Source organism: Dermochelys coriacea, chromosome 7 (assembly GCF_009764565.3).
Source record: "Dermochelys coriacea isolate rDerCor1 chromosome 7, rDerCor1.pri.v4, whole genome shotgun sequence".
In the NCBI taxonomy this organism is placed as follows: domain Eukaryota; kingdom Metazoa; phylum Chordata; order Testudines; family Dermochelyidae; genus Dermochelys; species Dermochelys coriacea.
In genome coordinates this window covers 49,116,178-49,142,796 of record NC_050074.1, presented here as the reverse complement: position 1 = coordinate 49,142,796, position 26,619 = coordinate 49,116,178, and the positions used below count along the sequence as shown (strand labels likewise).

Here is a 26,619-nt window from a genome sequence, read left to right as displayed (position 1 = left end):
GCAGCCGAGGCAGAAATACCCTGATGGGGCAACTCTGCCTCCGTTGCCAGCTGGAGATGATCAGCAAACACTCCCTACCCCTTCCGCCCCGGCATAGTTCACAGGGCCCTTGCTGCATGCAGCACAGCTGCACGGGGTCCTGTTGGAGGAGTTGGGAGAAGGGCTGACAAGACGTAAAGAGTGGCTTTCCCCAAAACACCAAGAGTGTGATGATCCTGTACTGCTCCTCGTGCAATTCAAAGATCCCCCCCAGATTAAGTCCTTAACTAAGCATAATCAACAATAGAAATGTGGGGTGCTGAATCCATAGGTCCTGGCATGCCCTGAGTCCAGACTGCTCAGATCAAGGCAGAGCATTCATGCTGGGGCCTACAGCCCATCCAGGCTGCACCTCTGGGGGTACCTACACCACAGTGGGAGGCGTGGCTGCAGCATATGTAGACAGACCCACACTAGCTCTGATCTAGCTAGAGCAGTGGTTCTCAATTTTTTTTTTTTTAAGCGGAGCAGTTGAAAATTGCCGAGGGTCTCGGCAGACCACTTAATGATCTTTCCAAATGTTGTTTGTACTGTTAGCTAGCTATTGTAAAGCACTTTGGATAAAAGCACTATATAAAAAAAACCTTAAACTTTTTTTTTGTTCAACAAATAAAAGCACACAACTCACATTTTAATATGAGTAGTTTTACCTTTCTAATGGAATGGATGTGCCCTCCCTTCCCCACCACAGCAGCCCCCAAGCTGGGGCTGGGAAGGAGTGGGGTGTCTCCCCCATCACAGCAGTCCCAGATCAGAGGTTGGGAAGGAGAGCCATCTCTCTCCCGCAGCTGCAGCCTTGGAGCTGGGGAAAGTCACCTCTTTCTCTGACCACCACAGCCCTGCACATCCCAAATTCCCCCCACCCCCTCTTCTCACCCCACTTCCCCTTCCTACCTACCAGCTATTCTCCCCAAGGCCACCACCCCACCTTACATGGGCATCTTCTCCAGGGTCCAGGCACCTAATTAGTGGAGTCATGCCTGCGCAGCTCCACTAATTAGGTGGGTGGCCCTTTATTCTCTCGTGTGCGGCTGCCCAGGTGTGCACCTTAGACGGAACTATCCACGGACCACCTGAATGGAGAATGGACCACAGTTTGAGAACCTCTGAGCTAGAGCAAAGCTAGCTCAAGTAACAATAGGGGGAGGGATAGCTCAGTGGTTTGAGCATTGGCCTGCTAAACCCAGGGTTGTGAGTTCAATCCTGGAGGGGGCCATTTAGGGATCTGGGGCAAAAGTTGGGGATTGGTCCTGCTTTGAGCAGGGGGTTGGACTAGATGATCTCCTGAGGTTCCTTCCAACTCTGATATTCTATTCTATGAAATAGCTGTGACAGGCAGGGGCCACTGGAGGATGTATAAGGGTTCTGGGTGGGCGAGGCGAGCCCATATAGCTGTAGCCTCACTGCTACTTGTGCTGGCTAGATCAAAGCTAGCGTCAGCATGTCTACACATGCTGCTATCTCACCACCCAACTGCAGTGCAGACAGACCCTCTGAATTACAGGGAAGGGCTATTCAGTGCTCCACTGATGACATTTTGGGGATCCCGATCAAGTGTTGGCTGCTAGATTTAGTGTAAGTCACTCTTTAGAGTCCTGATCTTTCCAGTAGAGGGAGTAGTCCGTGACAGAAACCTAGCTCAACGCTTTCTCCCTCAGCTGAGACCTGTACAATGACGGGTGAAGAATGCCTTAATCCAAGAGATCTCACAGACAGGACAGCAGATTACACCTTGAGCTGTAGCCCTGTTGAACGCACGGGAAGCCCTGGTGGTCCCGGAGGCGGTGACAAGGGAGAGGCAGGTATGCTGTCTCAGCTCAGCGGACTGGCATCGTGTGGTTTTAAAGCAAAGGCTCTGGATGGGTGTGTTGCACAAATCAGAGCCCCCAGCAGGATCAAGCCTGCACATCTGCGCTCCAACCTTACGTACTTCTACTGTGACCACCGGCTCCAGCAGCCTGGAATCAAGTATCTACAGAACTTTCATCTGCCAAGCAAACTTCAGGGCCAGTCCTTTCTCTCTGCTTCAAAGCCGTTGGGGACAAGTCTGAGCTCTGGGTAGCACTGGCAGTTACTGTGGACTCAGGCTAGGAAGCAGTCTACAAAAGCAGTATCCGAGCACAGCAGCACCTTTGAACATTTGATGTTGCAGGCTCAGGAATCCTGCCCAGGACACTGCCTGGGAGGTCAGCGAGAGTTTAAATTGCCCCAGCTCAGTTGCTTAATTGGGTTATTACACTCAGGCATCCTTTAAGCAAATTAGAACCATGTTAATCAGGGGATTTGCAGCACCCTAATCTAGTGAGAGAATCTTTTAGATGACAGATTCCCCTCCATCACAGAGAACAAAGGGGACCGGGCTGGGGAATGGCAGGTGCAGCGCAGTTATTACATGGGAAAATCACGGAGTAACACGTATCCCTCAGGAGAGCTCCTCACTTTCCCACTGTGCTAATTAACATCCATTTCCCTTCAGAGGGAGTTTTTAAAGGCTGCTCTTCAAGAGCAGGGGAATGGAAGTTGCAGCCTGAGTCACAAGATGGGTTTGTGCCCCCAGCAGAGATCAGCCTGCAGCGAAGCAGGGACAAGTCCCAAGTTTGGGCCCACACCAAGGAGCGCATGAAAGGCCTTGCCTCCTGATCAGCTGCAGCATGGCCCAAGGAGATCCTGCCACCTGCAAACATTTGCATGCAGCGCAAGTCTGCCTACGTGAGGCTTTCTGGGCACTGCTCCCAAGAAAACACTGCAGGCAAGTGGGATTTGCATAGGTGAATCTCAGCCAGAGCTCAGCCATGCTGTCCATCCCTCACTCTGCCAGAGGCACATGCTCCCAGACACGTCAATACCTGACGCATGGGAAAGCTGGCAGGTGCTGGGCACACTCATCTCAGAGAAGCCTCAAAATGTCCAAGCCTCAGGTCTGGAGTCTGCCGGAAATCACATTTAAAGCTAGACCTCTGGTAGGGACCAAAGACTTGAATGCTAACCTTCAACACGGGTCCCTACCCTGAGGCTGGCTGGACGATGCAATAGCCACCAGCTCCTTGCAGTGCATCCACCTGGCCTCCGCGTAAGCTGCTCCCCCTCCCCACACCCCGAGCTCCTGGCGGTGAGCACGCCCATGGTCATTGTGGGATAGAGCACCTGCGTACGAATGGTAAGGGACTGGCCTCAGGGCCACCAGGGGAACAAACTTAATGTGAGAGGGAGAGCCAAGGGATCAAAGGGGAGCCTGAAATACCAGTGCCAGGCAGGGAGCCAGTGGCTCTGGCCAGTGGCTCAGCAGCAAAGACCATAAAGTGATGTTGATTTACACCAGCTGCGCATCTGGCCCCCAGATTTCTTCTGATCTTCAGTCCAGTGAGCAGGTGAGCTTGCAGGAAGACATTGGGTGTTCTCTGCACCCTCCTAGCCCCAGAGATCCCCGCAGGAGGGGATGCCGGCCCTGCCCAAAGCCGGAGCTTCACCCACTCCGAGGGCATGGCTCCAGCATGCTCACTCTTCTTTAAAAATAAAGGCCTGACCACATCATGCAAATGAGCTGGCTGCTCAAAAACAGCCGGAAACTCTTTCAGCCTCCCAGTACAAAAACAGGAAGCAAAAGCCAGGGGCTGGGCTGGGGCTGCACAAGCTGAACTGCTATTGTGGCCTTTTGCAACCTCCACCCTTCCCCGCCCTCCTCTCCCACTGGGGACCAGGCTGTCATGAGGATTCCTACCTCCGCTGGGATAGGATGCACCACATTGGGTTAGAGATCAGAAACTCCCTTTTCTCACCTGCTGAGTGTCCTTAACCCACTGAGTCCCTGAAGTGATTCCTTAGATTCATAGATACTAAGGTCAGAAGGGACCATTCTGATCATCTAGTCCGACCTCCTGCACAACGCAGGCCACAGAATCTCACCCACCCGCTCCTACGAAAAACCTCACATATGTCTGAGCTATTGAAGTCCTCAAATCGTGGTTTAAAGACTTCAAGGAACAGAGAATCCGCTGTCAAGTGACCCGTGCCCCATGCTCCAGAGGAAGGCGAAAAACCTCCAGGGCCTCTTCCAATCTGCCCTGGAGGAAAATTCCTTCCTGACCCCAAATATGGCGATCAGCTAAACCCTTAGCTGGCTGGAGGGCCAATAAGCCCCATTTCCCGACGACGCTCGCTGCTACACAAACAATGCATTAGCCCTGGGGCCACTAAGATGACAAGGCCTGAACTCAGAGAAAAGCTTGTGGCAGCTCAAGTCGATGGCTGCTGCTTTGCATTCGCAGTAAAGATTCACTAGTTCCAGGGCCACAGGGGGTCCCAGCATCCTTGGCAAGGGGAGTTACCCCCGTGTGTCCTGCATTAGAGCCCCAACACCATGAAAAAGGGGAAAGTGAGGCAAGGAATGCTGCAGCTCAGCCAGTGGGGAACTAACCGCTGCGTGGGCAGTGCTGGAGGCAGCTCTGTGCTGGGGGCAATGCAACCCAAGAGCCCTGCTTGGAGGAGGGGCGGAGGTGCAGCACTTTCCCCACTTAACAAGACAAAGTGAAGTGCTGCCAAGGCAGCAGTGGCTTAGACACACTGGCGGCTCCAAAGAGCAGGGTCTTGTGATCTGTTTGCACCACCCCTTCCTGGAGACCCCCAGGGGATGCTTATTAGAGGGCTTGTAGCCCTACCAGCACCCTAAAGACTAGGGCACATAGGCACCGATATTTATTTTTTTCCCCGGGGGATGCTCCACCCTCACTCCGCCCCAAGGTCCTACCCCACTCTGTCCCTTCCTGAGGCCCCGCCCTCGCTTCACCTCTTCCCATACTGCTCCGCCCTTTCCCTCAAGACCCTGCCCCCACTCCACCTCCAAGGCCCTGCCCTCACTCCAGCTCTTCCCACACTGCTCCATCCCCTCCCGAGGCTTCCGCCAACTGCTCTCCCTCAAGTGCGTCCCTCAACTGCCGAACAGCTGTGTCCCAAGTGCTTGAGCCCCACAGCACCCACAGAGTCGGCGCCTATGCTAGGGCAATCCTCCAGCGAGGGGGATGGGCATTGGGGAGATCCAGTCTCCCTCCCAAAGGCTGAAGCTCTCAAGTGGCAGGCTAACATTTCACCAGAGCAGCAATGACCAGCAGGGAATGAGGGGGCGGAACAGGCCATCCTGGTCTCCCAGCCTTTGGCTCATCTATTTCACTGGTAAGCTCTTGGAGGCATGGACAGTCTCTCGCTGTCTGGAAGTTTAAGGCACCTAAGGGAGTTAGGCACACAGTGCTCACTGATCCCAGCTGGTTCGTGTACATACATTACCTAGCACCATGGGTCCCGATCTTGACTGGGACTTTACACACCATCCAGTTACTTATATGTAAGGCTATGTTTTAGTCCTGGGTATTTTTAGTAAAAGTCATGGACAGGTCACAGGCAGTAAACAAAAATTCACGGCCCGTGACCTATCCATGACTCTTACTACATACCCGACTAAAACTTGGGGGCAGGGAGCTGGGGGGGTGGGGGTGGCAGCGCGCAGCCTGGGACCACCGCTGGTGCTGGGGGGGAGCGCGGCTGGCAGGCTCCCTACCTGGCTCCACATTTCCCCCACCAGCAGCAGCACAGTTTGGGTGCGGGAGGGGCACGGGACAGGGTGAGGTGGGCTCTGGGCGGTGCTTACCTGGGGGGGCTCTCCGGAATCGGCGACATCCTCCTCGCTCACCTGCTAGGCAGAGGTGTGGCCAGGCAGCTCTGCATGCTGCCTCTGCAGCTCCCATTGGCCGTGGTTCCCAGCCAATGGGAGCTGTGAAGCCAGCACTGTGAGCCGAGGCAGTGCTGCCTGGCCACGCCCCCACCTAGCAACTGAGCAAGAGGGATGTCGCCGATTCTGGGGAGCCCCCACAAGTAAGTGCTGCCCAGAGCCCATCTCACCCTGTTCCGTACCCCAATCCCCTGCCCCCTCCCACACTCAAACTCTGCTGCTGGGGGTGGGAGAGAGTGGCCCAAGACTGCCATAGCAGCAGCCAGTGCTTACCCGCAGTCTTACTTATATGGCCCTAATCTCAGAGTCATCTATGGATTTTACCACCCCGCACACCTGTGGGCTAGGCAGTGGTGTTATCCCCACTGTACAGATGCGGAGCTGAGACTGGGGAGAATTAGGCCAGGTTTACACTAGAAATGTTTGCCTATAGAGCTATGTTGCTTGCAGGAAGGGTGACATTTCAGTACTGACAAAGGCCCTCGTGCAGACAGTTACACTGGTGAAAGAGGGCTTATGGCTTATTTTGTTTGGGGAACCAAGATAAGCTATACCTTCCCCAGGGTAGACAGGCCCATGGTCACGCAGGAAGCCTGTGTCACAGCGAGGAATCAAACTGTAGTCTCAGTGCCACACCATACCCACTACCCCATCCTTCCCACCCTTGGCAATACAAAATCAATAACAAAATGAATCAACCCTGACGCTAGGGCCACATCTAGATTTGAAGAGTTTATCTGGGATGATCAATGCAGTTCCCTCGCTAAGGGGATCTCTAGCTTCCCTTAGCTGCTCCTGGCAGGAACTGAGCTTTTCCTGTGATGCTGGTGACCGGGCGAGGAGTCTGCAGGATCCCACACCCATGCGGGACTGTCTGGGTACGGCCAGCACACACTGTGCCTGCCACTTTGTTCTGATTGCAGCCCTCCCATGGAGTGGTTCCATTATCACGAGCATTACTGAGTTCCTTCCCTCAGGCCAGCTGCCCTTTCTACGCAACTCAGGCCAGCTACCCTTTCTACGCAACACCGGCATAACAAAGCAAGGAAGGGCGGAGGGCTCCTGGACTCCTGCTCGGCTGAGAAAGGCTTATGCAAGATCATTCAAAGAAACAGCCTTTGCCCTGTGCTTATCACTGGATGCAAAGAGATACCGGCTTATTGTCACTGTCTTATTAGCTGTGTGCAGACAATAAGCCCTGGGAAAACAAAGACAATTAAGGTGGCTTATTTGCAGAAGTAAATCGCTTGCTGTGCCCCACAGCTTGGGCTGTCTTGGCTATACACACACTAGCCGTGCTTTACCAGTACAGCTATACTGGCAACGCTCCTAGTGTGCGTGCAGCTGCACTGGGAAAAGCTGTACTTTGTCCCTGGATAGTGAAACCAACCGCCACGAGCGAATCAAGCTCCACTGGTGAAAGCACAGTCCTGACAGCAAAGCTGCATCTCCACTAGGGCCTTCCGCTGGCACAGCTATGATGGTCAGATTGCTTCACACCCTGCCTGGCCCAGCTCTGCAGGCAGACACCATAGTGTAGACCTGGCCTTGGTCATCACTCTATCTAGCCCCCGACCCACAGCCTCTGGCTTTGGGTACTGTGACAGGGTTGGGCCAGATGGCTACAGGAAAGTGATCCTATTGGGCTCCCCCCCAGCCTAAGAGGGGGATCCACAGGACCTGGACACCAAATAAATCCAGGGGACAACTAATGAAAGAACAGGGACAGGAGTGTGATCAAAGGGTCAAATGAAGGGAACCGGATGGGGACACTGAGCAGAGAACCCCGGACAGCACCCACTGCTCCTCAAAGGCGTCAAGGGAGTCAGTGGACGCCGCCCAGAGGAAGTTTGCCCGGATACGTGAACGGACTGAGGATAGGAAATAGGCCCAACAGTCACAGGAGACTCCATCGGCCAACCTCCTCACTCTGGTTTTATAGATGGCCATTTTGGCTAGGGCCAGGAAGAGATTGATCAGGAGATCCTGTGACTTTGTGGGGCCTTGGATAGGGAGTGCATAAATAAGAAGGTGAGGGGAAAAGTGCAACCAAAAACGTAAGAAAATATTGGTGAGGAGTCAGAATAGGGGCTGCAGCCTGGCACACTCCAAATGTGTGTGCGCCAGGGTTTCCCTCATGCCGCAAAAGGGGCAGGTATTTGGAATGGGGCGAACCGCGCCAAGTACATGCCCATGGTCACGGCTCTGTGAAGAAGCTGCCTACTAATATCCCCGGCGGGCCTCGGGACTAAGGTGGAATACAGGCTGGCCCACCAGGACTCCTCACTCTCCAAAGGTGGCAGGAGGTCCCGCCATTTTGTATCGGGGCGGGACACGAAGATGAGGGCGTGAAGGGTGTGGAGCATGAGCGTATATAGATGTTTCCTTGACGCGATCTGGAAGCAGACCGGCTGCAGCTTGTGCAGCCGGCTCACAGTGAAGGGGTCAGTTGGGTCCATGGGGCACGGGCCCAATGAAAAGGTCCGGCGGGCCTGGGGTGGAGGGTGGGCGGGGCATGCCCTTGTGCAGGACCCGGTTGAGGTAAACCTGAGCAGCGGGTGGCAAAGCGTCCTTCACCTCCTGAAGTATATGCCGGGGAGTATGAGGTCTGGAGAGCCCCATGCACTGAGCGAGCGTCAGGGGATCCAGCCAGTCTCCCCAGTCATAGTCCAGGAGGTCTCTGACTCTTATGACTTCTGCCAGGACCAACCTCTGGCGCACCGAGCGGGACTCCGCCACCTGCACACGGAGCTGGGGGTTGGGTAGCAGGGGCTCCGCGAGGAGATCTGCCCCCAAGGAGGCCGCCACGGACCTGGTCGCTGTAAACAGTTTCCAGGTCCGGAGGAGGTCATGGTAGAAGACGGGCAGCCCAGAGAGGCCTTGCGGAAGACCTCTCGGATGGAGATAAAGAAGCTGCCAGTCATATCAGAGCCCTCGGAAGCGGCGCAGGAAGGCATGCGCCAGTATGCTCCACGCCGGCCTACCTGCACCATAAAGGAGCCTCTGCAGGGCCTGGAGGCAGAAGACACGGACCTGAGTGTGGAGACACTTCAGGCCCTGCCCCCCCTCCTCCAGGGGTAGATGGAGAACCCCTGCAGGGACCCAGTGCAGTCCTGACCAGAAGAACTCCAGAATAGATGTCCGGAGGTTGGCCAGGAAACCCGGGGCCGGGACCAGGGTGTTGAGCCGGTACCAGAGCATGGACAGGACTAGTTGATTCAGCACCAGCGCTCTCCCTCAAAGGGAGAGGCACCGGAGTAGTCCTGTCCATTTCCGGAGCCGCTCTATCACCCCGCCCTCGAAATTGTGTCAGTTCTCCGGCGGAGAGGGATGTGTGGCAGAAAAGTAAACACCCAGATAGAGCAGCGGACCCGCGCTCCACCGGTTGGTCTGAAGTGCAAGTGGGAGGGAGCTCGCCTGCCACCAGTCCCCTACCACGAAGCCAGAGCTCTTGACTCAGTTGACTTGGGCGGAGGAAGCTGCCGAGTAGATGGCCTAGAAAGCCTCCACCCACACCAAGTCGCCTGGGTCCTGGACCACAAGCACCACATCGTCGTACGGCGACAGGACCAGCCGCAGCTCCAGCTCCCACAGCGACAACCCCGTCATCCTCCTATGGAGGAGGCAGAGAAAGGGCTCGATCACCAGAGCGTACAGCTGGCCCAAGAGGGGGCACCCCTGCCGTACTCCTCACCCAAAGCTGACTGGTTCGGTCAGGGTCCAGTTGAGCCTGACCAGATACTCTGCGGAGGCATACAGCACCCGGAGAAAACCCACAAACTGGGGTCCGAAGCCAAACACTTGCAGAGTGCTCAGGAGGTACCCGTGGTCCACCCTGTCGAACGCCTTCTCCTGATCCAGGGACAGGAGCGCGAACAACAGACCATCCCTACACCTGAGTTCCAAGAGGTCCCGGACCAGATACAGGTTGTCGAAGATGGTGCGGCCCGGGACAGTGTAGATCTGTTCTGGGTGGACCACGTCCGCCAGCACAGACCCTAGCCACAACAAGATGGCTTTCGCTACGATCTTGTACTCCGTGCTGAGGAGCGAGACGGGACGCCAATTTTGTAAATCGCGGAGGTCCCCCTTCTTCGGCAATAAGGCAAGCACAGCTCGCCTGCAAGAAAGAGGGAGGACCCCGCTCTGCAAAGACTTGGCCCAGACGGTGACTAGGTCTGGGCCGAGGACGCCCAGGGTAGAGCGGGCAGGTAACATGGCGGCATTGGGAAGAAAGGGAGGGACAGAGGTCAGGACCAGGTGGACTCCCAGGTCCTCTAGCGGCTCCAAGGGGACAAACACGCCCCCCACTGCCAGGCCCTTCTCCACCGCATCCTGGGCAGCGGCCTCTGATGCTAAGACGACAACGACCTTGACATACATTTTGGAGGCCACCACAACGGCCGTGGGCCCCACCACCCTTGTTAATGCCCGCACGTAGGTCTCCACGTGGGGCGAGGCTGGCACCAGGAGGCAACGGACACCGTGCTTCCTGATCATGGTGGGAAAGGGGCCCCGGCCGCGATAGATGGTAGCGGAGGCGGTGGTCGGGAGAGATGACATAGCGGCAGGCGGGGGGGGGGGGCTGCTGCCACCTGAGCGTACGCCCTGGGGGCCGGGACACCTGCAGAGCTGGTGGAGGGAACAGCGGGGAAGGACGCTGCGGCTGGCGGTAGGGCCGCAGCATTGGGGGCAACCCCTGCCATGGAGGGCCTGGTCTTTTTAGTGGGGCCCTTCCCCTCCTTCTTACCTTGGCCCTTCCCGCCGGCTGGGGGGACTCCTCCAGAATCTGAGGGGGCGAGGGATGTGGCAGCAGCGGAGGTCACCCTGGTGCCCGCCGCTGCTGGCGCCTCAGCGGGAGCAGGTGGTTTGGCAGAGGCGGTTGAGGAGAGGCTTGGGGGGGGTGATGGAGAAGCAGGCGGGGGAGGGGCAGCCGGGGCCGCTGGAGGGGCTCCACCTGCCGCATCCCCCGCCATAATGAGCAGGGAGGGAGGGGAAAAACACCAGAGAGAGGAGGGGAAGGGGGAGGCAGGTTGATCACTCCGTCCCGCTAGGCTGCAGGCAGGGGAGGAGGGCGCCAAAAGGGGTGGGCTGGACGGGGGAGCTATCAAGGGCTCGTGGGGGGCAGTCACTGACTCAGGATGGGAATCCAGCTCCTCTAGCTGTACTAGGGGAGGGGGGTCATAACGTTAGGGGGGTGCAGTGAGATGGGGCAAACTCAAACCGGGGAAAAGCACAAGCACATGGGAGGGGGCATAGGCGCACTGAGTAACAGGCCAATCAGAGCAGGGGAACCACGTGCGGGGGGCGGAAGAGCCATCTGGGAGGTAGGACAGGGAACCAAGGGGCTAGTGGCAGAGGATGGGGCAGGGCAAACAAACAAAAGCCGCAGGAGGGAAAAACGGCAGGGCAAGCAAACAAACTGAAGCTAGCAAGATGCTGGGGTAAAAGGGGGGGCAAAAGGCTGCACGGGGCAAAATGGGGCAGGTAGCAAGGGACAAAACTGGGAGGCTTGCTGAAGGGGGGGGCACGTGCGCTCATGTGTGCTTGCACAAAAGCGTCAGTATGGGCTGGCTGCTGCTTCAGGCCCAAAAAGGTGGAGAAAGGGTGCGGCCAGCCAAGCAAGGCAGGAGCTTGAGGCAGATGGTAAATGTCCACTGGGGTGATGGAGGGGGCAGCGACGACAGTGGTGGCGGGGGTTGGGGAGGGACACAAAGATGGACTGGGGGGCAGGCTCCACGCCACACCCCCTGTGTCCCCACACACACAGTCAAAACCTCCACCACACAAGCACAGTTCAAAAGTTACTCAGCCTTAAGGCCCCCTCCACAGTGGTCTGCAGAGTCCCAGTGCGCTCCCCCAGCAGCAGATGGCCTCTTCCCCTCCTCCTTCGGGGTCCAGGAGCTCCAAGGCAGCAAAAGCAGCAGCAGCTCCAGGCAGCAGCCCGGTGGCCAGGCTGGCAGAAAGGACCCCTCACAGGTGGTGGTGATGGTAGTGTCTACAGCAGCAACGGCTGGGATCCCTCACTCCCCCTTCTGGGGAGCAGGCCAGCAGGCCCCCCCAAGGGACTGCAGTTGGAGCAGTAGCAGCACCTGAGGGTGGGGAGGTCCAGCAGCAGGCCAGCAACCAGGTAGCAGAGAAGGGGGATGGTATCTGGCCCAGCCAGGGCAGCAGCTGGAGCAGCAACAGCAGTAGCAACAGGGAGAGCCCAGAGCCTAGCAGAAGCAGCAGTCCTCTCCCTCCTTCTCTCTTCAGGCCAGAGGGCTACAGGAGAGTGATAGAAGGCAGATATATATAGACGGGACTGTCTATAAAAACCTATTAGTTTTATTTAGAGGCGGCTGGTTCTCTTTGGAGATGGGCTGCTCTCTATTGTTGTGTGCACTCTTCAATAAAGAGCTTTGTGTTCGGACCTTGCTGGTGTTGCCTGTCTCTCCGGTCAGACAACAAACCATGCCATCTGGGGTTCGAGTCCTCGACACTAATAATCAGAGCAGCCACCAAACGTGTATTCAGTTCAGATAGCATTGCAAGCTGCCCTTCGTTGCAACAAGCTGGCAGCTGGGGCCCCGTTTTAATCTTCCTTCCTAGACAACCCCTTCTATTTCCCTCGTCTGCCAGAATCGGAGATGAGCTTCTGGAACCCATTTCTCCCATTGAGCCCCATTGCTCTCCCCGGGAACGGATTCTCCAGAGGCTTTTACTCATGGCAGGAAGTGGTTCTGGGCAAGGCCCTGTTTAGGAAGGAAAGATGATCTGATGGTGAAAACACTGGGCAGGGTCAGTTCCCGGTTCTGCCACAGGATTCTCTGCTGGACCTTGGGCAAGCCACAAAGTCCCTGTGCCTCAGTTTCCCATGTGTAAAACAGAGCTGATACTGCCCTACCTCACCAGGCCCGGGGAAGAGCAAGGCATTCATTTGGATTGAGGCCATTGAAAAGGCTAGAAATTTCTGTCCCCAAACCCATCACCAAAGAGAAATGGCTGGTCTCTACCTCCCCCTCACCACCTGGGACACCTGCTTTCCTTCTCCTCTTTGCTCGTAAGACTGTGCCTCATTATTAAGCTCCTAAAGCAGTGTTATCGCCTTTGCTCCCACCTCCTAGGCAATGCAACAGCAACCGGTACAGCACCCAATACCCTGGATGGGATCCAGCATGCATCTTGCACACAGTGACAGTGCAACAACCTTCCCCCTGAGTGCACACACTCTATTCCAGACTGGGTCTTCCAAGGGCCGTCTAGAGGAACGGAATCCATTTTGGTTTGAACCCTGTCCCTTTGATGATACAGCTAGTCCCTGGATTCGTGGCCCTGTGCTAACAGGCCCAAGAGCAGCACAGAAATGCATCACGCTGCTAAGGAAAACCCCACATGTGCAAGTAATAAGGGATATGGAACAAATCTGATTAGACACATCAGTGTGATGAGCCTTTGCCTGTGACCTATTTAAAAGCTCCCAGAAAAAAGCAGGCAGACCACCAAGAGCTACTCTATCATATCAACAAAGGGGGCTTTTGTTTTATACACTGCATAACCACCACCTGCATATTTCCATCTTGGGGTTTTATACGCTGCCCATCATCATGTGTAAGTGCCTGTTAAACTCATTAGCAACAGGGGAAAAGATCCGACCCCAAGTTCCTGCCTGCTCTAGACAGTTAGAGATACAACTCTGAGGCTCTAGCAGTGTGGTACAGCACTCCCCCAAATAAATGTACATAAACGGTGCTACACCAAGTCATAGCTAATACCACATCTAAAACCTACCTCTCCGGATCTCCCCAATATATCACACTGTTTTTGCTAGTGAACACAGCTGTAACATGAACCAAGAAATTACAGAATAGACTCTAAAAGAAAAGGAGTACTTGTGGCATCTTAGAGACTAACAAATTTATTAGAGCATAAGCTTTCGTGAGCTACAGCTCACTTCATCAAGTGAGCTGTAGCTCACAAAAGCTTATGCTCTAATAAATTTGTTAGTCTCTAAGATGCCACAAGTACTCCTTTTCTTTTTGCGAATACAGACTAACACGGCTGCTACTCTGAAACTTGTCAGAATAGACTCTGCAACTGAACTTGTATAATGCACAATAATCCTCGAACTGGGCCGTGGGTACTTCCACTCATAAGCCGTTGCTGTACTTTGAAACATTTCCCTCTCCAACACTCCCAGTGTCTCCTGGTCTAAGCAAGTTCTTGCTATAACCCTCATTTCCCCTTCAGATCCATGACTTTTTTGCCCTCTGGCCATTTGTCCTGGAGGTGAAGCCCGAAATACTTTTCAATGTAGGAGCTGGCCACGGGGCGTGTCTTGACGGACACATGATGAGGCTGAAACGATGTCACATGCCAGAACTGAGGCACTGAGGTTCCAGGCTGTCGGTTGGATTTCCCAACACCTGTGGTTATCCTGGTGCCTCACAGGCATGACGGACATTTCTTCCTTTTAGTGCCAAGCCTTAAACTGAAGCTTTCAGCTTCCTATCCCTCTTGGGCCCAGCTCTGCTCAGTATGCTGCTGCTGCTGCTATTTATTATTTGTATTATCATAGCACCTAGGAACCACATCCACTGTGCCAGGTGCTGTACAAACAACAAAAAGATGGGCCCTGCCCAAAGAAACTTGCAGCCTGAGTGTGATACAGGAGACAACAGATGGATACAGACCGACAGGCATTTGCTCCACAAGTCCCAAGTGGGTGGATTGATAAAAGGTAGGTTCTCTCCAAACCATGAGAGATCAGATGTCTGAAGGCTCTCTTTGTGCCCAGTGATGCAACCCTCTCGCTGATTCTAACCCAATAGCATGTGTTGGCACCACTGGCTGAACTCCTCCCTAAAATACAGCCTGTCCATTTAGATTGTAAGTCCTTTGGGGCATATACAATATATACATATATAACTTCAATTAAGAAACATGAAGGGATGGTCCCTGAGGATTTATAGGCCATCAAAATGATTTTTGCTACAGTAATTACTAGTTATATTATACAAATATTTACTCTTTATTGAATTTTCCTCAAGTTCTTCGTCTCTGATATCTTGTGGCAGTAAGTTCCACAGGCCTACATCTGAAGAGACTGGGAAAGAGGAAAAAACCTCGAAAGTAAACAAAACCTATGGATACTGGGCTCACCAACAGATATGGAAAAACAGAGCTAGAGGGAACACGTCTGAAACAAGTTTGACTATGTTTGGTGTGAGTTTGGAACAAGGCAGGGTTTATTTTTAGCCTCACAGGGCATCACTCTCTCAATCTGGCTTTACACAGGGCACCTAGATCTATCCTGTGATGTTTCACTCTAAGACTTTATGGAAATATGCTTATGAATGTATATATGACGTAACTGGAATATGTTTTATGCTACATATGCCATGTAACATATGTAAAGGTTATGATCTACTGAATATATTCATCCTATTTATGCATCCGATGAAGTGAGCTGTAGCTCATGAAAGCTTATGCTCTAATAAATTTGTTAGTCTCTAAGGTGCCACGGGTACTCCTTTTCTTTTTTCTGAAACCATTCATCCTATTTGTATGCATGTGTCGTATTTGAAGTTATGAATATTGGCTGTATACTTGTTTGATTTTAAATAGCCTTAGTAAGGCATTTGGTCAGTCTTTAGAAAGGAATTTGCAAGTTAAGTGCCCAATCAAGAAGCACTTAACGGCAATGGATCTTGGAAGGCTCCAATCCACATAAGAAGTCTACATGAGGACGTTCAAGGTAGCATGTAAACCATAGCTGCTACCTATAAGTTCTGAGTCATACATGGGCATGTGACTTGCCCATGTGACTCCAAAACTCCATCTTGTAGCTAGAATTTTATACAGGGGAAGGGAGGGGCATCCACCCACAAGAGAAAGTCTATTTAAACCCCTGGGAGACCCCTCCATTTTGTCTTTAGCTGGCTCAAGACATCACCTCGCCACCCTCAAGGATACCTAAAAGAAACTGGAACAAAGGACAGTAACTACAGGGGGTGTGAGTGATTGCTTGACCCAGACTAGAAGAAGGCTAGTCTGTAAAAGGAAGCTTACTGGAATTTCTCTGAGGGTGAGGTTGTATCTGTATTCAGTTTTCTTACTGTATTAGACAGACTTGCGTGTTCTATTTTATTTTGCTTGGTAATTCACTTTGTTCTGTCTGTTACTACTTGGAACCACTTGAATCCTACTTCCTGTATTTAATAAAATTCACTTTTTACTTATTAACCCAGAGTATGTATTAATACCTGGGGAGGCAAACAGCTGCACATCTCTCTCTATCAGTGTTATAGAGGGCAAACAATTGATGCGTTTACCCTGTATAAGCTTTATACAGAGTAAAAATGATTTATTTGGGGTTTGGATCCCACTGTGGGTTGAGCATCTGAGTGTTAAAGACAGGAACATTTCTCAAGCTGCTTTCAATTAAGCCTACAGCCGTTAGGGGATATGGTTCAGACCTGGGTCTGGGTTTGCAAGAGGCTAGCAGGTCTGGCTCAAACCAGGCAGGACACTGAAGTCCCAATCTGCCAGGGCAGGAAAGCAGAGGCAGAAGTAGTCTTGGCGCATCAGTTGGCAGCCCCAAGGGGGTTTCTGTGATCCAACCCGTCACATACCCTGAAGAGTTAGAGCAAGTATCCAGAGAGCGATATAGACAAGAATCCTGCATGCCAAAGCACGGACTCAGCAAGGTACTTATGTACCCATTGCCTTCAATAGGAACACTCATGCACTTAAAGCGATGCACATGTTTAAGTGCTTTTTAAATCGGGAACTATATAGAAACACACAATAGTTCAAGACTCCTCCCGCACAATGCAAAACCAAAAAACCAAAAACCTACACTGCTGGAAAATGAATATCAGGTCAGCAGACCAGAGCAGTTACTACTGTTCATCCTGCTACATGAAGGGGTGAGCTATCAGGGTCTAAATTTCTATTTCAAGATTGCGATGGTCCCAAAAGTTATTTAGATAGAAGCTTGAGGCAATAGCTCATTAATAGTCGTATCTGAATTGTACTAATTACAACACTTTGAACATGCTGAGTGCCAGAGAAATGCTAAGTATCATTATGATGATGGTTTTATGGACCGGCTGATTGAAGAGATGCTCGCAGAAACTATTTGATTGACCTACCAGATAGCTGATACATCCATTGTCTCTCAAATAATAAATACAGAATAATCATACCCTACAGAACACCTTAAGTTCATTCACCCTGAAAGCCATTCACAAAGGTCGATAGAGCACTATCATCCTCATTTCACACAAGTGGAAATGCAGGCACAGAGGGTCACACAGTCTCTGCCAGAGCAAGAATTCGGACTCCTATTTGCTGGACATGCCCTCTCCACTGAGCTGAGCATCCATCCTTAAAGTCTCCAGCAAAGGAAAAAATAAGCTGGGTCAGTGTCCTTCCCTCCCCCTTCTTTATTATGTGTACAGTCGGCCTGAATGGCTTTTTTCAGATAAACGTTTTATTTCTTCTGTATGTATTTTATGTTAGAAATTCAGGTCTCATCATCCCGGTTTTTCCTGGAAGACTCTACGGATGACTGGAGAACTGGTGGAATCACCACATCACAGGTACCAAGCAAGTAAAGCGTGGTTAACTGAAAGAGGAAGAGATTTTTCTTTTCTGACCGTTTAAAACTGGGTTTGTTCCCACCCATTTGACTCAGATGGCCTACAAACAGTTGGAAGGAAGCAATTATTTGTTAAAAGATTTAATATTCTAGCCAAGTAACTTTCCCAACACAGTTCCAAGTCCTCCAAGGAGACCACCAGCAAAAGCATAGGAACAAAGGAATTGCCAGAGTGGACCAGAGCCGAGGACCATCCAGCCCAGCATCCTGTCTGACAGTGGCCTGTACCAGATGCTGCAGGAGAAAGTGTCAGAGCCCTACAGTAGCAGATAATCTGCCCCCACATTGTCTAATTGCAGTCTCATATTCAGAGATTGGTTTTAAGGCCCAAAGCACAGAGTTTAATTCAATACTGTGATTTCTTAAGACAAATAAACATCAAACAGAATAAAAACTATTTGATACTGCCTTCCAGGGCCTCTATCCATCATAAAACAGAGGCAACAAAAAAAACCTGCAAAAAACTCTCTCTTTGCAGATCACTTCTAAGTGACTTATCTGGATGCTCTTTAGAGATGCATTTCGATGCGCTTTTTTCACTATTAATCCATTTTGCACTAAGCGGACTTCCTGATGAGATCGATGCTTGTGCTTTGCCCTAACTGGGTCAGAATTTAGCCCTGCAAAATTGCCTGGAAGTCTTGGCTGTGTTTAAATTGGATGATGTCTTCTGCCTCTCCCTTGTCCCATTTCCTTTCAGATGAAAGCTCCACTAATGGGATCTAAGATTTTCTGTGGCCTTTCTGGGTTTTCCTTTTCTCCAGTCAGATGCATATTTTATTTAAATACACAACAGTAGCACACGCCATGCACATCAGAGAAGCCAGCCTCCTGATGTCATCGGGGAAAATTAAGATGTCATAAAATCCTTCAATTGAGTTCTTCTCTCAGTTTATGGTCTCACCCATGTAGGACAGTGGTTTTCAAACTTTTTTCTGGAGGATCCAGAAAAGGGGTCACCAAAACAAAAAGTTTGAGAACCACTGCTTAACCCGAATATAGACAAGCCTGGAATCCTGCTCCCCCAGTCTACCACCCTCACTCTTCTATTTGGAATCCGGAGGGCAATCACTAGCCCAGCTTTTGGCTACTGCATTTGAAGCTGGTGGATTGGGCAGAAAGGCAGCAGAGCGTTCAGAACTGGGTCATCTGCCGATGCTTTTGGAAGTCAGGGCTCTGTATGCTGGTTGTCTATGAGCAGTTGGGAGAGCTATGCATCTGAGCTTTATTTCACAAATAATTACCGAGTCAATGGATCCTTTAGGAAGATTAGCTTACTCAGGACAGGTGTGCCCTACCACTTAAGTTGATCTAACTTATGGCACTCAGGGATGTGAAAAAGCCCCCCCGGAGATGTAAGTTTCACGCTGTCCACATCGGCGCTATGGTGGTGGGAGATGCTCTCCTGCCTACATAGCTTCCACTTCTCGCTGAGGTGGAGTAATTATGCCAACAGGAAAGCACTCTCCCATTGGCCTAGCGCTTCACCAGACAGGGTGCAGCTGTGCTGAGGTAGTGCTGTAGTGTAGACTTGCCCTCAGTAAATCTCTTCAGGGATAAGTTGAAACAAATTCATTAGATTTATGGATCTACACACAGCAGCACTGAATTGCCCTCCGACAGGCCAGCGCGATGCCAATTTCTCTCATGCAAACTTTTTAAAAAAGTCTTGTGACCAATCAGCAGCAGGAAGGCTGGACTTGCAGCTAAGGCACTGGACTGGGATTCCAGGGAGAGACAGACGGACAGACACTGGACAAATGCCTCATTCTCCGAGCAATTTAACGCCCCATCTGCAAAACGGGTATGACACGGATCCTTGGGCTGGTAAGAGGATAAATTCAACTTATGAGAGACTGCCAGATGCCCCCATCACCAGGGTAAGACAGGCCATCATGATGCACAAAAATTGCACTAGATTAATTTCAATTGTTCTTTAAATGGATTTAGTTAAGCCAGTGCAAACCCTGTGTAGCCACTCTTATTATAGTATAAGAATGAAGCTAACTTGAAATTAGCCAATCTGCTCCTAATTGACTCAACCTAAGTAGTCTAAGTGCATAGAGATTTGGTTCAATTCCTGGTTCTGCCACTGGCCCCTGCTGGGTGACCTTGGGCAAGTCACTACCTCACCCTGTGTCTCAGTTTCCCCATGACTAAAGGGGGGCTAACGATACTGACCTCCTTTGTACACACTGAGATCTATGGATGAAAAGTGCTAGATAAGAGCTAGGTTGTGTTATTAAAACCACTTGACAGGTTTACATCTATTTAAGAGTGTCCATTTAGCCTTTTGCACTGGTTTCGCTAAACTGATTTTAGATCACTCCACCAGTTCAGCCAGAGTCATGCTGCGCGTAGACAAGCGCAGAGACAATGTTACCAGCTCTTGTGATTTTATCATTAATCTTTCAGTAGTTAGTGCTCTTCATGTAACAGAATACGCTGCAACTGCCTGCTTTCTGGAACAGCCGTGGCTTTCACCATGAAGAACGCATTTGTAGTAACTGCTGGGAAACCTTATTTCTTGCCATTGAGGGGGCTAGGAAGAAAAAGCCACTGCAGAAAACCTAAAGCTCAAGTCACAAAGGCTTTGTTCAAGTCCCATGGACTTGACCTGCATTCCTAATGCCTCAAGGTATTTTATGTGCTAACCAAAATTCTTCCCCAGTAGTTTATCTTCTGTTCTCCTATGTGGCTGAACAGTCCCACCCAGGGGCACTGGAACCAGTCCCTGGAGAAGTTTGGGTTCATGATAGTAGTGTTTCAAGCCTAAGAGGCAGACCAAAAAAAAAAAAAAAAAAATCTCATTCCATAGGCCATCTCAGATGCAATCGAGAGCGAGGCTAAAGGGAAACCAGTTCAACGCAATCTGCAAAGGAAACACAGTTGGGCTTGTGCCATTGTTTGTTTCTCGATAACACATAAAGGAGAGCAGGAAGGTTGTTTCCCTCCCCAGATAAAACTGTTTCAGCTTATTTTATTACCCACATTTGAAATTCAGGTCTTCCCCCTTGTTTCTCCTAAAGGACTCTAGGGGTATGTCTACATTGCAACATAAGCCAAGGGTCAGTAGAACTCGAATTAGCAGACCCTAGATTTGTTAAACTAGGGCTTGAGCATCTACATTCATCTGTAATCCTGGGAATTAGGAATTGTTGAACCCTGGGTCCCAGCCTGCGGCTCCAGCATTTACACTGCATTATGCAGTCTGAGTCCAACCACCCATATCCCAGACTTCCCAAGGCCTTCCCAAAATGTGGCCACTCTACTCCTTTCTTCATGATGCAGCATAGGAAAACTTGACTGTCCAGAGGGCAAAGAAAGTGAGCCTGTCAATACTTTTGGCAGACTCCCAGAGTGTGAGTCTAGTAGGGCTGTGTCTACACTGAAAGAGGTTTGAACCCTGAGTACGAGCTTGACTCAGGCTCGGTCCCTCCACCCCTGTGGGGTCCTGCGTTTGCATGCTGGGCTAGCATGATTTGTGTAGACAGAAGCGGAGCCAGGCTTGAGCCTTAGTTCAAATGCTGGGCTTACACTGCAGTGTAGATATATCCTTAATGCCTAGAGAACTCATAGGATCACAAGAACCAAGAAAGCCATACCTAGGGAAATGAAAGGGGAAGGGATTTTTGTTTACAACTCTAGCTTGAAATAGATGATATAAAACCAGCTTCTGAGTAGCAACATCTGGTACAGAAGATCTGGATTAAAGATACAGCAAGCTCCATCTCTTCGTCCGAGCTTTAAGAAAGCTACTACTCCAGTTCTCTTGACCTCCAAGGATACCTCCAGCAAAACCTGAGAACACATTGATAAGCCTGATATTTATAAGCTAAAAAAGCTAGAACAGTGGTACTCAACCCACGGTCCGCTTGTGGCCCAATCAGTGCACAGTTGTGATGTCATGTGACATCTTCAGGGTCATACAGGCAGGATATATATTGTGCGGATGCAGCCCACCTAACACACAAACTTCAAATACGGCCCACAATGGGACATAGGTTGAGAACCAATGAATTAGAAGAGTTAATATATACAAACATTCCTTTCAGGCTCTCTGTATACATCATAAAGCACCCCTCAAAAAAACCCTGCTACTCCTTTTGTAGATCACTGTTAAATCCAAACTGCTCATGCTTTTCAACTACACCCACCACATCTGAGCTCACCAGAAGCACAGATCTAATCCCTTCTTATCAGGTCACAAAGTAAGAGGATTAGTGCAATGGATCTGCTTTACCACCAGACTCTTGGAACATCACAGACCCTTCCCAAGCAACCACCCCGCAGCCCTATCATGCTCTTTGTCTGGAGACACTCCCTCTTACGTGCTTCTCTCTGCGCGGTGGTGGTGGGCACAGTGCCTAACATGCCACTCCAGCAGGAAGGAACTTATCTCGGCAAGGCTAGCGATCCCAAGCAACTCCTGGAGCTGTGCCTAGCTCAAGACTCAAAGTGCTGGTTCTCCTACACAGAAGCGAGCAGCACTGGCTGAGAGTCCTTGGGCCGACTGGATGGTCTCAGACTGGATGGGACAAACACTCTCCTTGCTTTGCAGTCTCTTTTGGTCTCTAATTGTTCATGAGAAATCACTAACACAGAAGTGGCCCAATTCCTCCTCTAGGGTGAAGTTAAAAGACTGCGGATACAAAGCCAGGCCCAGCCCATTCCACGGCCCCCACCAAGCTCCACAGGTGGCAACACCGCCCTCAACAATTGCTTCACTTCAAAGAAGCGAAATTGGGAGCATGAAGCCTCAGTGACAAGCAGAGCAACAGGAACTGAGGGGGCGACTTCCACAAGCCTCCCGTTACAGGCAGAGCCTTGGGGTGAGTTCTCTAGGCAAACAAACTGCAGCTAGGGGAGCTACCTCCAGCACACACCCTCTGTCAGGGACTGGGGGAAGTAATGCCAGGAACAGAAAGGGTTTATTTCAGAGTATAATAGAGTAGAGTTTGCCTCCTCTTAGTCCTACATTTTTTAAAAAGCTAAGGAAAGACCAATGTGAGTGACACTGACACAGCACGGCAGCTGGAGAATTTACACTCCCAGAAATCAAGATATCCAGCGGAGAAAGTCTTAAAAGCCACTGCACCCCAGCCAAAGCAAATAGAGATATTTAGGGCTTGTCTTCTGTAGCAGCGTCCACACGGGACATGACTGCGTGGCAACTTAGCGCGCTGTAGATTCACACCCTAGCTTGCCACGCACTAAGGTCCCATGGGCATGTTATGAGCTAGACAAAATAGCATATATGCACAACGGGAGAGAGATACAGATTTTATGGGAACCGTAACAGCTATTTGGTTTGCCGTAGTGCCATGAACTTAGCCCCACACTGTGCCGGGTGCTGCACAAACACAGAACAAAAAGATGGTTCCTGCCCCAAGGGGCTTGCAGACTAAGTGTGACAAGAGATGGAGATGGACAGGGACGTACAAGTGAACAATGAGAGAGTATTGATAAGCATGGCAGGAGCACAAAGGGCCTTGTTTGAAAACATAACCAGTGGGCAGTGGAGGCGGCATCACGGGCTGATCCAAGGTGAGAGCTGACTGACAGCAAAGGGGAGAAGATAAGCAGGGTGGGGACAGACTCTGAATGGCCTTCAAAGGGAAGACAAACAGCTTTTGTTTGATGTGATAGGGGGCCAGTGGAGGAATGCAAAGGGCAGGAGACCAGGGTCAAAACAACCAAGGAGGAAAATGATCTTTGCAGCAGCATTCTGGCTGAATATGAGTGGGGAAAGCCTACATTTATCAAAGTCAGAGAGAGGGATGCTGCAATAATCAAGATGCGTGATGAGAGCTTGGCTGAGTGCTGCAGCTGTGCAGATGGGTAAGAAAGGCTGTATTTTAGAGATGTGATGCTGTTGAATTTTCCAGACCTGTGGGGATTTAAAAAAAAAAAAACCTCACCCTTAATACTGCATTAGCATTGATTTTTGCACTGAACACACCTGATGCTGTGAAGCTGCAGGGCTTGTCTGGAAAGGGCATAGAAATGAATTAATGATAAATGGACCTTTTCTGAAAATACCTGTGAGGCTCCTGACAGACAGATTCTTTCCTTCTCCCCCAATTTCCAAGCTGTGCTTGCATTACACACACAGACAGCTCTACTTCTCCTCCAGCCAGTGGAGACCATCATCAGCTCGTCATTATATAGTCTAATGCCACCTCAGGGAAAAGCACATCTTATGATAACCAAACTCCTGCTTGTTTAAACATAAAAATACACACAGCCTTAAATGGTAGAGATAACGTCAGAGCCAGCCCTCTTCTCTCAGAGCCTGGCCAGCGCAGATGATCCACCATATGGGCACCCAGGAGTGGGAGAAAAATATAAGCCTGACAGACAAAGAAGCCATTCTTCATGGTGAAAATCATCCTTTGAGATGTTCCTCCACAAAGTGAAGACACTGAAGCCATCCAAGGCAGAAACAATGACTATCCTGGGGAAAATAGCCAATTACTATGGACTGAGCCTCAGAAGCCTGGTAGCCGTAGCTTGTTTCTATAGAGATTTCCCAGTGCTATACAAACATGCCCAGGATTCTTATCAGTAAGTTAATGGTTATTCAGCCAGCAATTAAGGAAAGCAGCTCCAGATCTCTATTTGGAGAACCAGGTGCACAGGGCTGGAGAGGAAATGAAAGCACATGAGCAGAATGATGATGATGGTGGTGGTGGCGGCAGCAGTTTACTTACCAGCTTAATACCCACCAGGAGCTACCACCACCCAGCTAGTTAACACCTTTGCGGCTGTGTTATTCAATTGAGTCTATGGTTATGGGCTCGTGTCCTGCATAACACCTTCCGTCTCTCCCCCTGGACTTCAGAGCCAAGGCTGTCACTTCTCTGGGATAGGGGCTGTGGGGATATCTTCAAATTGTCCACAGGAGTTTGGAGCACAAGTCCTCTTGGAAACCAGTGGGACCTGCGCTCTTAACACTGTTAGCTGCTTTGGAAGATCCCACCCCGTGTCCATATGGGAGCAAAATGCACAAATCTGGCGCTTAATACAAGTGTTGATGAATAATTTGATCTGTAAATTGACTCCCCCCCCACCCATCCAGACCTTATTATGGTTTTGAAATCAGACTAAGCCAGGAATCCCAGCAGTGACATGACAGCTCCACACAACGAACAGGAACAGCGCACACAGTCCAGAACTCTCAACTACCTCAGCTATCCTCAGCCTGAATACAGAGGTTGTGTCCATGGACAAGTGGAACTCTTCATCATCATCTGAGGCATCGGCAGCTGCATTATGTGCTGGGGTCAGAAATACCATCAGAAGGCACCTCTGCACTGAAGACCCAGGCAGCTACAGTTGCTCTATTAGATACCCACTAAACGCAGCTATGGGCTCCTGGAAAGTTTCCAGGCTCTCAGCTGGGCACCACCTAGCAGATCAGTCCTTGGGAGGCAGTCAACATGTTCCATGCTCCTGCCATGTGCCAGGATGAGAGCCCTGTCGGCACCGCAATGTACTAGGAAATCAAAGAATCATAGAAGATTAGGGTTGGAAGAGACCTCAAGAGGTCATCTAGTCCAACCCCCTGCTCAAAGCAGGACCAACACCAACTAAATCATCCCAGCCAGGGCTTTGTCAAGCCGGGCCTTAAAAACCTCTAAGGATGGAGACTCCATCACCTCCTTAGGTAACCCATTCCAGTGCCTCATCACCCTCCTAGTGAAAGTGTTTCCTAATATCCAATCCCACTGCAACTTGAGACCATTGCTCCTTATTCTGTCATCTACCACCAATGAGAACGGCCGAACTCCATCCTCTTTGGAACCCCCCCCCCCCCTTCAGGTAGTTGAAGGCGGCTATCAAATCCCCCCTTTCTCTTTTCGGCAGATTAAACAAGCCCAGTTCCTTGTAAGTCAGGTGCCCCAGCCACCGATCATTTTCGTTGCCCTCCACTAGACTCTCTCCAATTTGTCGACATCCTTTCTGTAGCGGGGGGCCCAAAACTGGATGCAATACTCCAGATGTGGCCTCACCAGTACCAAATAGAGGGGAATAATCATGTCCCTCGATCTGCTCGCTGTGCTCCTACTAATGCAGCCCAGTATGCCGTTAGCCTTCCTGGCAACAAGGGCACACTGCTGACTCATATCCAGCTTCTCATCCACTGTAATCCCCAGGTCCTTTTCTGCATAAGTGCTGATTAGCCAGTCAGTCCCCAGCCTGTAGTGGTGCATGGGATTCTTCCGCCCTAAGTGCAGGACTCTGCACTTGTCCAACCTCAGATTTCTTTTGGCCTAATCCTCCAGATAGCAAGTTTGAGCCATTTCCCTTCTTAAATACTGGAAGCATCAAATACTACCTTGCTACACCTGCCATGCTTCCTTCCAATTTTGACTCCAAGCGGGTCTGATCCTACCGGGTATGGATAGCATGCGTGGGATGCAGTCTTTCCTATAGCAACAAGCTCTGAAGTACTGGGCAAGAAAACCCAAGGAATATTGGTGGTTAATTTCCCTCAATAGCGAGAAGAATCTCTTTGGGAGTCTGCTTTCCTCCAGAGGCAATGCCCTGGGGTCCCAGAGTCTGTGCAGACAGCAGGAGCTCTCTAGCGCTTTGTAAGAAGGGGATAATCTAACGACAGAAGGAAGTGCTCTTGGCCTATGTTGTTGGCAAAAGGCCGCCTTCAGTTTGCTAGATTCCAAGGTGGCTGCATAGAAAGCCAGGTCAATAACTCTTATTCTTTCCTCTTATTCAGATTCTCAATGCAGTGTTTTTAAATAGGGCCCGTTCCTGGTTCTAACACAGAAGTGCTAGTTCAGACAACCGAACCACAGATATTTGGAAAAAGCTGATTTTGCAACAGAGCCAACTTTATTCTCAGAACTCTCTGAGCTCTCCCTTGCCAGCAGTGGAGTATGCTTGAACTAGTTTGTTACTGCTGCTTGGTCAAATTTGTAGCGGTGTTCATTTTGAAGAATCAAGTGGCAGGGTATATAGGTGCTACTTCTGAAGATCTGTGCATAGACCCTCAAGCATAGAAACCATCTCTACATATATCCTGACTGAGTTAAATCCAATCCTAGGTTCAGACCCTAATGCTGAAGAGGGAAGAGTTGATGTTAGTTCTCATCCATCTCTTATCACAGGCTGAAATTAGAGCTCAGTGTTTCCAGTATCAAAACTACACTCAAATCGACTCTAGGTTCTTGTCTGGACCCTATCACTGTAGTATCTG

At 50.7% G+C, this 26,619-nt stretch overlaps 1 protein-coding gene and 1 long non-coding RNA gene across 4 annotated transcripts in view; both read right to left on the bottom strand.

The window, feature by feature from the left end:
• Positions 1 to 26,619, bottom strand: part of GNAI2 (G protein subunit alpha i2) — a 201,083-nt gene that overhangs the window by 39,610 nt on the left and 134,854 nt on the right. The gene's annotated exons all lie outside the window — the stretch shown is intronic.
• On the bottom strand, positions 939 to 26,619 carry LOC122460946. The gene is made up of 3 exons (XR_006282591.1): positions 26,609 to 26,619; positions 13,602 to 13,611; positions 939 to 1,165 (listed from the first exon to the last, which is right to left on the bottom strand). It is a non-coding gene; the product is annotated as an uncharacterized LOC122460946 (long non-coding RNA).